Consider the following 12,008-nt stretch of genomic DNA (forward strand, 5'->3'; position numbering starts at 1 on the left):
GAATGGGAAAGACTAGAGATCTCTTCAAGAAAATTAGAGATACCAAGGGAACATTTAATGCAAAGATGGGTTCGATAAATGACAGAAATGGTATGGACCTTACAGAAGCAGAAGATATTAAGAAGAGGTGGCAAGAATACCACAGAAGAACTGTACAAAAAAGATCTTCATGACCCAGATAATCACAATGGTGTGATCACTCACCTAGAGCCAGACATCCTGGAATGTGAAGTCAAGTGGGCCTTAGAAAGCATCACTATGAACAAAGCTAGTGGATGTGATGGAATTCCAGTTGAGCTATTTCAAATCCTGAAAGATGATGCTGTGAAAGTGCTGCACTCAATATGCCAGCAAATTTGGAAAATTCAGCAGTGGCCAGAGGACTGGAAAAGTTCAGTTTTTATTCTAGTCCCTAAGAAAGGCAATGCCAAAGAATGCTCAAACTACCGCACAATTGCACTCCTCTCACACACTAGTAAAGTAATGCTCAAAATTCTCAAAGCCAGCCTTCAGCAATACGTGAACCGCGAACTTCCAGATGTTCAAGCTGGCTTTAGAAAAGGCAGAGGAACCAGAGATCAAATTGCCAACATCTGCTGGATCATCAAAAAAGCAAAAGAGTTCCAGGAAAACATCTATTTCTGCTTTATTGACTATGCCAAAGCCTTCGACTGTGTAGATCACAATAAACTGTGGAAAATTCTGAAAGAGATGGGAATACCAGACCACATGACCTGCCTCTTGAGAAACCTGTATGCAGGTCAGGAAGCAACAGTTAGAACTGGACATGGAACAACAGACTGGTTCTAAATAGGAAAAGGAGTACGTCAAGGCTGTACATTGTCACCCTGCTTATTTAACTTATATGCAGAGTACATCATGAGAAACGGTGGGCTGGAAGAAGCACAAGCTGGAATCAAGATTGCCGGGAGAAATGTCAATAACCTCAGATATGCAGATGACACCACCCTTCTGGCAGAAAGTGAAGAGGAACTAAAAAGCCTCTTGATAAAAGTGAAAGAGGAGAGTGAAAAAGTTGGCTTAAAGCTCAACATTCAGAAAACTAAGATCATGGCATCTGCTCCCATCACTTCATGGGAAATAGATGGGGAGACAGTGGAAACAGTGTCAGACTTTATTTTGGGGGGCTTAAAATCACTGCAGATGGTGATTGTAGCCATGAAATAAAAGACGCTTACTCCTTGGAAGGAAAGTTATGACCAACCTAGATAGCATATTACAAAGCAGAGACATTACTTTGCCAACAAAGGTCCATCTGGTCAAGGCTATGGTTTTTCCAGTGGTCATGTATGGATGTGAGAGTTGGACTGTGAAGAAAGCTGAGCACCGAAAAATTGATGCTTTAGAACCGTGGTGTTGGAGAAGACTCTTGAGAGTCCCTTGGACTGCAAGGAGATCATTCCTGGGTGTTCACTGGAGGGACTGATGCTGAATCTGAAACTCCAATACTTTGGCCACCTCATGCGAAGAGCTGACTCATTGGAAAAGACCCTGATGCTGGGAGGGATTGGGGGCAGGAGGAGAAGGGGACGATAGAGGATGAGATGGCTGGATGGCATCACCGACTCGATGGGCATGAGTTTGAGTAAACTCCAGGAGTTGGTGATGGACAGGGAGGCCTGGCGTGCTGTGAGTCATGGGGTTGCAAAGAGTCGGACACGACTGAGCGACTAAACTGAAGGGCAAAGGAGAAACCCCAGCAAGATGGTAGGAGGGGCAAATTCACATTTAGAATCAAACCCTATTCCTACCAGAGATGCCCAGAGGACTCAAACAAACCTTATACACACCAGGACCCAGGGATCCCACAGAGACTGAGACAGAACTCTGAGCGTCTCCTGTGGAGGTACGGGTCAGCAGTGCACTGCCGCAGGGACAGGGGCTCTGGGTGCAGCAGACCTGGGTATGGCATAAGCCCTCTTGGAGGAGGTAGTCATTAGCCCCACCATAGAGCTGCCAGAACTTACACAGGACTGGGAAATAGGCTCTTGGAGGACACAACAGGACCTTGTGCACCAGGACCCCGGGAAAGGAGCAGTGAGCCCACAAGAGACTGACCCAGACTTGCCTGTGAGTGTCCAGGAGTCTCAGCAGAAGCGTGGGTCAGTGGTGGCCTGCTGAAGGGTTAGGGGCACTTTTAACTGTACTATATACTTATTCAGATTTTATTAGTTTTTCAAATATTTTTCTCTTCCAAGAGCCCATATTAATTACATTTGGTGGTTACATCTCCTCAGTCCACTCTTACCTTTGACAGCCTCTTACTTTGAGTTTTTGGGAAATATTCTATACAGATGATGTGCTCTTCCCAATGCATCACATCAGGGGATACATGGGGGTACATGATATCTCTTATTATTGACAATGTTAACTTTGATCACTTGGTTAAAAGCTATCTGGCAACACAATTAAATTATGAACATTAAACTTCCCTTATGTTCTTGGAATAAACTCAAAATTGGTTATTTTAGGCTTGGTTATATATATATATTATATAATATATATATATATTAGGCTAATATATATATATTTTAGGCTATTATTTTGAATAGGATGCTTGCATTATGTTTGTAAGAGAGTTTCATCTGTAATTTTCCTATCTTTTCCTGTAATATGTTTGTCAGGATTTAGTATCAAGGTTAAGCTGGTTTCATAAAAAAGTTACTAAGTATTCCCTCTCTAGTCTCTGGGAGAGTCTATGGTTTATATAAGATTCCTGCTATATTTCTTCCCAAAATACTTGAAGTATTCATTGATGAAGTCACTTGGGCCTGGATTTTCCTTGAGGGAAGGTTTTAAGTTATAGATTCAATATATATAGGACTATTCTATTTCTGCTCTATTAACTATGCCAAAGCCTTTGACTGTATGGATCACAATAAACTGGGGAAGATTCTTCAAGAGATGGGAATACCAGACCACCTGACCTGCTTCTTGAGAAACCTGTATGCAGGTCAGGAAGCAACAGTTAGAACTGGACATGGAACAACAGACTGGTTTCAAATAGGAAAAGGAGTACGTCAAGGCTGTGTATTGTCCCCCTGCTTATTTAACTTATAGGCAGAGTACATCATGAGAAACGGTGGGCTGGAAGAAGCACAAGCTGGAATCAAGATTGCCAGGAGAAATGTCAATAACCTCAGATATGCAGATGACACCACCCTTCTGGCAGAAAGTGAAGAAGAGCTAACGAGTCTCTTGATAAAAGTGAAAGAGGAGAGTGAAAAAGTTGGCTTAAAGCTCAACATTCAGAAAACTAAGATCATGGCATCTGGTCCCATCACTTCATGGCAAATAGATGGGGAAACAGTGGCAGACTTTTTTGGGGGGCTCCAAAATCATTGCAGATGGTGACTGCAGCCATGAAATAAAAGACGCTTATTCCTTGGAAGGAAAGTTATGACCAACTTAGACAGCATATTACAAAGCAGAGACATTACTTTGCCAACAAAGGTCCATCTAGTCAAGGCTGTGGTTTTTCTAGTAGTCAGGTATGGTGTGAGAGTTGGACTATAAAGAAAGCTGAGCACCAAAGAATTGATGCTTTTGAACTGTGGTGTTGGACAAGACTCTTGAGAGTTCCTTGGACTGCAAGGAGATCCAACCAGTCAATCCTAAAGGAAATCAGTCCTGAATACTCAACGGAAGGACTGATGGTGAAGCTGAAACTCAAATACTTTGGCCACCTGATGCAAAGAGCTGACTTATTTGAAAAGACCCTGATGCTGGGAAAGATTGAAGGCAGGCGGAGAAGGGGATGACAGAGGGTGAGATGGTTGGATGGCATCACCAATTCAATGGACATGAGTTTGAGTATACTCTGGGAGTTGGTGATGGACAGGGCGGCCTGGCGTGCTGCAGTCCATGGGGTCGCAAAGAGTCGGACACAACTGAGCGACTGAACTGAACTGAACTGATTCAGATTTCTGTTTTTCGTTGTTTCAGCTTTAGTGCAGTATCTTTCAAGGAATTTATCCATGTTATACTTTCTAGTTTATTGGCAGAAACATTTATCACGTCTTGAGATTCTCTTTTGTACATCTGTATGATCTGTACTGAGGTGTTGCTTTTAATTCCTCATACTAATATATTGTTTATTCTCTTTTTTCTTAATTATTCTTGCCAGAGGTTTGTCAATATCACTGATATTTTTGTAGAACCAGCTTTTGGCTTTGTTGGTTCTCTCACTGTACATTTGTTTACTACTTTATTAATATTTTACCTTTATCTTTATTATATTCTTCTACATTCTTGGGTTCAGTTTGCTCAGTTTTTCCTCCCTAATTATTTGAGATATATTCCTATGTAACTGATTTTCAGCCTTTCTTCTTTCTTTAATGTATGCTTTTCATATTAAAAATTGCCACCCCAACCCCCAAGCACAGCTTCAATGGAATCCCTTATGGTTTGCTTATATACAAGCTTTGATGACATATAATACATATTATACTATAATTTAGCTAAAATACCTTCTCTTTTTTATCCAAAGATTATTTAAAAGTGTATCACTTAATGGTGTTGTGAAAACTGGACAGCTCTATGTAAAAGAATGAAATTAGAACGTTCTCTAACACTATATGCAAAAATAAACTCAAAATGGATTCAACATCTAAATGTAAGACTGGATACTATAAAACTCCTCAAGGAAAACAGACAGGACATTCTTTGACATAAATCAGAGCAATATTTTTTTGGATCCATCTCCCAGAGTAATGGAAACAAATACAAACAAATGGCTCCTAATTAAACTTAAAAGCTTTTGTACAGCAAAGGAGACCATAAACAAAACAAAAAGACAACCTATGCAATAGGAGAAAATATTTGCAAACAATGCAACTGACAAAGGATTTATTTCCAAAATATATTGTTCAGTAGCTAAGTGGTGTCTCACTCTTTGTGACCCCATGGACTGCAGCACGCCAGGCTTCCCTGTCCTTCACCATCTCCTGGAGTTTGCTCAGATTCATGTCCATTGAGTCAATGATGCCACCCAACCATCTCACTCTCTGATGCCCCGTTCTCCTCCTGCCCTCAGTCTTTCCCGGAATCAGGGTCTTTTCCAATGAGTATGCTTTTTTCATCAGGTGCCCAAAGCACTGGAGGCCAAAATATATAAACAGCTCAAAAAGCTCAATATCAAAAAACCAAATAACCCAATCAAAAAATGTGTGTGTATTTGTCACTCAGTTGTGTCTGACTCTTTGATCCCATGGACCGTAACCCACCAGACTACTCTGTCCGTGGAATTCTCCAGGCAAGAATACTGGAGTGTGTGCCATTCCCTTCTCTAGGGTATCTTCCCCACCCAGTGATCAAACCCAGGTCTTCTACATTGCAGGCAGATTCTTTATCATCTTAGCCACCAGGGAAGGTCTAAATGAAGAAAAAAATGGGCAGATCTATACAGACATTTCTCCAAAGAAAACATACAAATGGCCAACAGGCATATGAAAAGATGATCAACATCACTAATTTCAGTTACAGAAATGCAAACCAAAACCCCTGTGAGATATCATCTCACAACAGTCAGAATGGCCATTACAGTGAGTCCTCTACATACAAAACTTCAAGTTGTGAACTTTCAAAGATTCTCATCTTCATGTGTTTACATGTCCAATCACATAAGTTAACTCACATGTCTGGCGTACATTGTCACATGCCTACATCCATGAATGGGTAAATATGATGTGGGGTGTGTGTACACACACAATGGAATATTCCTTTTTGTATCTTCTTGATTCCTTGTGGGATTCTTTTCTTTCTACCTGAGAAACTGTTTAGTTTTCTCTTTGGTGTCTTAGCCAGCTATAACTCATCTCAGTTTTTTGTTTGGCTGGAAATGATTTATTTCACTTTTGAATAATACCTGAACATAAAATTCTGGGTTAGCAGTTATTTTCTTTTAACCTTTTAAAGATGTCATTTTATTATTTTGACTTCCAAAGTTTTGGTTGAAAATTGTGTCTCTATATTTTCTTTAGAAAATTTCCTTATTGTGTCTTTATTTTCTTGGGCTCAAAAATCACTGCAGTCATGAAATTAAAAGACATTTGCTTCTTAAGATAAGCTATGACAAACCTAGACAGCGTATTAAAAAGAAGAGACATCACTTTGCCAAAAAAGGTCCATATAGTCAAAGCTATAGTTTTTCCAGTAGGCATGTATAGATGTGAGATTTGGACCATAAAGAAGGCTGAATGCCGAAGAATTGATGCTTTTGAACTGTGTGGTGTTGGAGAAGACTCTTTCTTGAGAGTCTCTTGGACTGCAAGGAGATCCAACCAGTCAATCCTAAAGGAAATCAAGCCTGAATATGCATTGGAAGGACTGATGGTGAAGCTGAAACTCCAATACTTTGGCCACCCGATGCAAAGAACAGTCTCATTCAGGGAAAGATGGAAGGCAAGAGGAGAAGGCAAAAACAGAGGATGAGATGGTTGGATGGGATCTCCGACTCAACAGACATGAGTTTGAGCAAGCTCCTGGAGATGGTAAAGGACAGGGAAGTCTGGCATGCTGCAGGCCACAGGGCCGCGAAGAGTTGTATACGACTGAGCAGCTGGACACCCCCAATTGTTACTCTAAGCAAAGTATAGCTTTGCTGTTGTTGTTTATTTGGTTTTTTAACAAAGGCCACTTCTATAGTTTTTTCTTTGGTTGTTTTCACTATTTTACTATAATGTGCCTAATGATTACTTTCTTTGTACTTACCTGCTTAAGGCTTGTAGCACTTTTAGAATCTATGACTTCATGTTTTTTTCGTCAGTTTTTAAATCCTCAGATTATTTTCTCTTCAAATCATCTATGCTACATTGTCTCTCTCCTTTCCTTCCAGGACTCTAATTACACAAAGTTTACCCTGGCTTTCATATATATCGTAGGCTCTTTTTATAAATGTTTTATCTTGTTATTATAGTGATATCTGCATATTTTCTTCTGGCTTATATTCAAATTTATGAATCATATCTTCAGTTGTGTGTAATCTGCTTTTAAATTCTTCCATTGAGTTTTTAATTTTAGTCCTAGAATTTTTATGTCATTATTTTTAAAAGAGATTCAATATATATGTTTGAATTATATCTTTTTTCTCATAGTTTTCAGTTATTCGGTTATATCTTCTGGCATGCCTATTTTTTTTTTAATGCCTATTTTTTAAATGTATATACTGTGCATGAAAAATTGTAATGATAATTTGAGGCTCTGGATGGTGTTAGCTTCTTCCAAAGAGGATCTACTTGTTTCTGGCAAGCAGATAGCTAGAAGAATATATCCTATTCAAATCAATCGATCAAATCAATCCCAATCAAATCTGATTGAATTGATTCAGATCTGCATTTCAGTCTCTGTGAGTATTAGTCTGTTTTCAGGCTAGCTTTACTACCAGGGTATAGACCTTCAAGGTTTCCAGCTGAAAGAGTGGGGCATTTACTAGAACACCTCCTTTTGGAAAGACTTAAATCCCAATTTTTGTTTCCTTAGGCCTGTGGAACTGCCAACAACCCTGGTCAGCCGCTCAGTATCTCTGTACTTAGTCAAAATTGCAAATACTTCATGGAGAAATCAGCTGTATATTAAGCTACTCACTGCTTTGTGTTTCATTTTTCTCTACCACCTTTGACCTTGTCTTAATTGCTCTCCAGTGCTTCCAAACAGATAATTCTGAGTTTTTAAAAAAATCTAGGTTTTTCTTGTTCTCACATGGAGGACTGGTCTGATACTGGGTTGGTCAAACAAGCGTTTCAGGTTTTTCTATAAGATGTTATGGAAAAACATGAATGAACCTTTTGGCCAACCCAATATAAGTCTGTAATGTCTGGAAGCAGAAGTCTCCCCCTAAGGAATCTGTAAGTAGTACTGCTCTATTTTATCAACCTTGGTTCCTGCCCTTAAGGAACCTTTGCTTTAAAACTCAATCTCAGATGCTATTATTAAAAAAAAACAAAAAACAAACAAACCTCAGGATAACAAATATAATTGATGCCTTGGATATTGAGTATTATTTTTCAAACAATATGTTATAATGTCAACAACAATAATAATCAACAATTACTGAAAGTTTACTCTGGGTTAAGAAGTGTCCTAGGACCTTACATGCAGTAATTAAATGAGAGACAGTGAAATTCTAGTGCTGTCCATATTCCTCAATTACAGAATTTGATCAAGGGTGGGTCATGGGTGAAAGACGACAGATAATTCCACAAACACAGTCAAGGCCCAACTAAGAAAAAAGTTTAGACAGTACCTAGGCTATTGAATTACAGGGAATGCACAGGCAAAAGAGTGACCTACACGCCTAACTACTTCCCCACTAGTCTTTTTCTAGTGGGAACCACTAACAAAGTTAGTTGACAACAAAAGACTAACAATGAGCGTGCTTTCCTTCCACCTGTGTGCTTCCTGGCAGAGGTGACAAAATGTAAGTAGCAGAGAAGCAAGTATCAGGAGGTGAAGAGGAAACAAGTAAGGGCCTAAATCAACTGTCCCTGAGTATCAAGAACCAGCTTCCTTTGCATTCAGCAGACGCCAAATAATTGCAGGTCTAGGTCATGGAGATGAGTTGTGTGACAGATATAAGAATGAAACAGAAGTGATATGACATTGATGGCTCCAGATACCAAAGAGAAGTGAAGAAGATATTTAGGCTATCTGCCCAGAAGAGCAGAAATGTACACCAAACACCAGGCATAGAACATAGAATATGGTAATCACGGTCTAACTTCCACTCTCAGCCAGACACTCTCCAGGGCCAAATACTCCTCACCTTTCAGTATCCTCTAGTCAAAGTAATAAACGGGGTGTGTGTCTTATTCTTGCTCTTGGGTAAAACTCTATTTAGCCCCATCTATACTCCAGAAAATTTTGTTTCCACCAGCAGAAGCAGTCTGGAGTAGCTGAAACATAGGCGGTAGAATAAGTCTGCCTTGGGTCAAGTTTTGGTCCTAGCTGGATTACTTTGGACAAATTATTTAACCTCTCTGAGCTTCAATATCCTCATTGTGAAATGGGGATGATGATAACAATAGTTATCAAAATGACATGAGGTAATGCTAGTGAAGCACTTGGCAAGATAAGTAAATAAATGTTGGCTATGGCCATTGTTTAACTTAATTTAGGGTCCTGTAGTGTGTAGGGACGGCTTGTACTATTCGCATCTACTGGATTCCTCATTTAAGAGGCAGCCTCAGGGGACCTCCCTGGTGGTCCACTGGCTGAGACTCTGCTTTCCCAACGCAGGGGACCCGGATTGATCCCTGATCAGGGAACTAGATCCCACATACTTCCAGGAAGAGTTCACATGCCACAACTAAAAAATCCTGCATGCCACAACAAAGATTGAAGATCCCACAAGCCACAACTAAGACTCAGGGCAGCCAAATAAATAGATCTTTTTTTTTTTTTAAGAGAAGTAGCCTCAGGAGTGCTGTGGGAGAGGAAGGAAGAGTTGGAAAACATAGGAGTTTCTGTGACTTCATGGGTGAGCATAAGTTTAATCCAACAGCAATGGTGCTTCCAAGGCGGGTATCTAGATCTTTTGAGAGGCATCACAGGTCTCAGCTTCCTCTCACCTATGCCTTCCAGAAACACCAAGGCTGAGATGGCCTTAGATTGATCACAAACAGATTGAGACAGGATGGGAGCCGGGGCCCTTTGACCTAGTACTTGCACCTGATCAAACGTTTCCTCAAGCAACAAACTACAAAGACACTATATGGGACTAAAAATAGCTGTGTGTGTGTGTGCATTTGGGGCAAATTATGGACACAAGTCACACAAAGACCAAGAACCCAACCGCCACTTTGAAAAGCTGGGAGCAAAAGCAGCGTACTGAGCATAGCCTATGCACACACCACCACCAAATGGGTAGGCAAACCACCTAAGTTATACCTCTGGCCTGATCCCTGGACACACCCCTACCCTTACCCCATAAGGTACCAGCGCACCCCCTCCCTGGCCCTGTCAGGAAGCAAGGGAGGTAATGTGTTGCTTGATTTCACTCCCCTCCACTGCAGCAGCAGCCCCAGTAAAGCTTTGCCTGAATTTCCTGTCTGACCTCTTATCAACTTCTACTGACTAGAGAAGACCAAGAACCCTGTCAGTAACAAGATGCCGCCTCCCCATCCTGGTGGTCAGAAGTGCTCCACCATGGAGCTCAGGGACCTCCCATCAAACTCTCTCCCCAGTAAAGTATTAAACATCAATTATTTAGCTCTTAATGTGAATTAACATGTCATTTCACCCAAGTGCATTTGCAAATTGTTTGAGCCTTACCTTTACCCGATTGTGTCCCCATGAAAGCCAAGGAACAGCATTGTGAAGGGGGCCTGGTGGACAGCCATCTTAAGAGTCAGAAGACCCCTGTCCCCACTTCCGGTCTCATTAGCTGTGTGGTTTTAGGTAATGTATTTTTCCTTTGTTGCCCTCAACATCCTCATTAAAGAGGTCTCTAAAATCTCTTCCAGCTCTAAAACCTCTTCTCTACAAAAAGTAGATCCGAGAAATCACCCTCAGGCACCTACACGCACCCCAATCCCGACCTGACCCAGGAAGCTTTCAGCATGACCCGTGTGCCCGCTCACCCGCCCTCCCCACCCCCACCCCGCCCATCCCCTCCCCCTCCCGCAGGGTCCCTCCTGAGCCAGGCTCCCAGGGTGCTGGTAACAGGGCAGCCTCACTGGTTGCCCCCCTTCTCCCCTCCTCTCCAGATCCCTGTTTCCTGTCTGGCAGATTTACGATGCAGTTCAAAGAAGGAAGGATGATATAACGCTTTCCTGCTCCCTCCCTCTCCCAACCGACTTAGGCTAACTGGCTGGGGGCCAAGCGGTTTGTTTTCTGCAGCCTTGAGTTTGTAAAAATACTCCAGGCCCCAACCTCCCGCCTGTGACATGGCGTCAGCTCCCAAACCCACTGGTCAGGCCTTTGCTTGTGGGCGGGAAGGAGGCGGCCCTGTGCTGGGCTGGAGTCTAATTAAGTGCTGAGCAAATAAACCATGGGCTTCAATTTCAGCTCTGAAAATAGCGAGGGCCCAGGATTCCTCTCTCTGGCCTGAGCTGTGAGGCTGGTCCCACCACAGTGACCTCCACGGCCTGAGCGGTGGGGTTTGCAAGGGGGGACTGAGAGGAGAGGGGTCTGAGGAGCCCATGGAGGCCCCTGGGCACGAAGCCAGTGGGGGAAGCCAGCTTCAGGGAGAGGAAGACTCCAGCCTGGGGGTGGGCGACCCTGGCCCTGTCTTTGCACGGTGCTCACCGCCTGCCTGCAGGACGCCCAGGAGTTCTGGGTCCCACTGACTGCACCTCCGGGCCCCATGTGGCTAAGAATGCTAAGCTCTGGCCAACACTGAGGTAATTCTCTAGGCAGATCATAGAATACACATCACCGTTTCGTGCATAATCAATCCTCTTGGGCAATGAGGATGAGGAAAAACATCAACAAATGAATATGTGGAAATAAAAGCTTCTGCGAGTCAACTGAATGTATTACTGGCTCACTTAGACTGGCTCTTGAGCCTCTCTTCCCGTCCACCCCTGCCTGGAAGGAGAGAGGGTAGCCTGCTGAGGGGGTGGGCAGGGGACAACTAACCACCCCAGTCAAGGTGAACAAGAGGGGTGGGCCGTGAGAACTCGGGCATGTCCAGAGGGTCATGGGCTTTGCCATCTGGGCACCTCCTCCATCCTTCATCCCGTCCCAGCTCTTCTCACACCATGCCCTCGTTGGCTGTCCATCTGCTGACTAGACCGTGGATGGAAGCTCTGTTCTATCTCCTCCCCTCCCCTACTATGGAGGCACCTGGCTTGAGTGCTTCTGTCCTTTTCAGCCTCCCTCCCGCAACACCTAGGACTGAATTTGCTTTGTATTGGCATGGAGCCCTCGGACCTCAGCATCAAAGAGGCGGGGTATGAAGCCACCATCAAGAACACGCGAAGTGAGTTCAGGGAACGTGCTCACTTGGATGGTGTCTGCATGTCTGGATGACCCACAGGGACAGCAGA

This window comes from Dama dama, chromosome 28 (genome assembly GCF_033118175.1).
Source record: "Dama dama isolate Ldn47 chromosome 28, ASM3311817v1, whole genome shotgun sequence".
Lineage (NCBI taxonomy): Eukaryota > Metazoa > Chordata > Mammalia > Artiodactyla > Cervidae > Dama > Dama dama.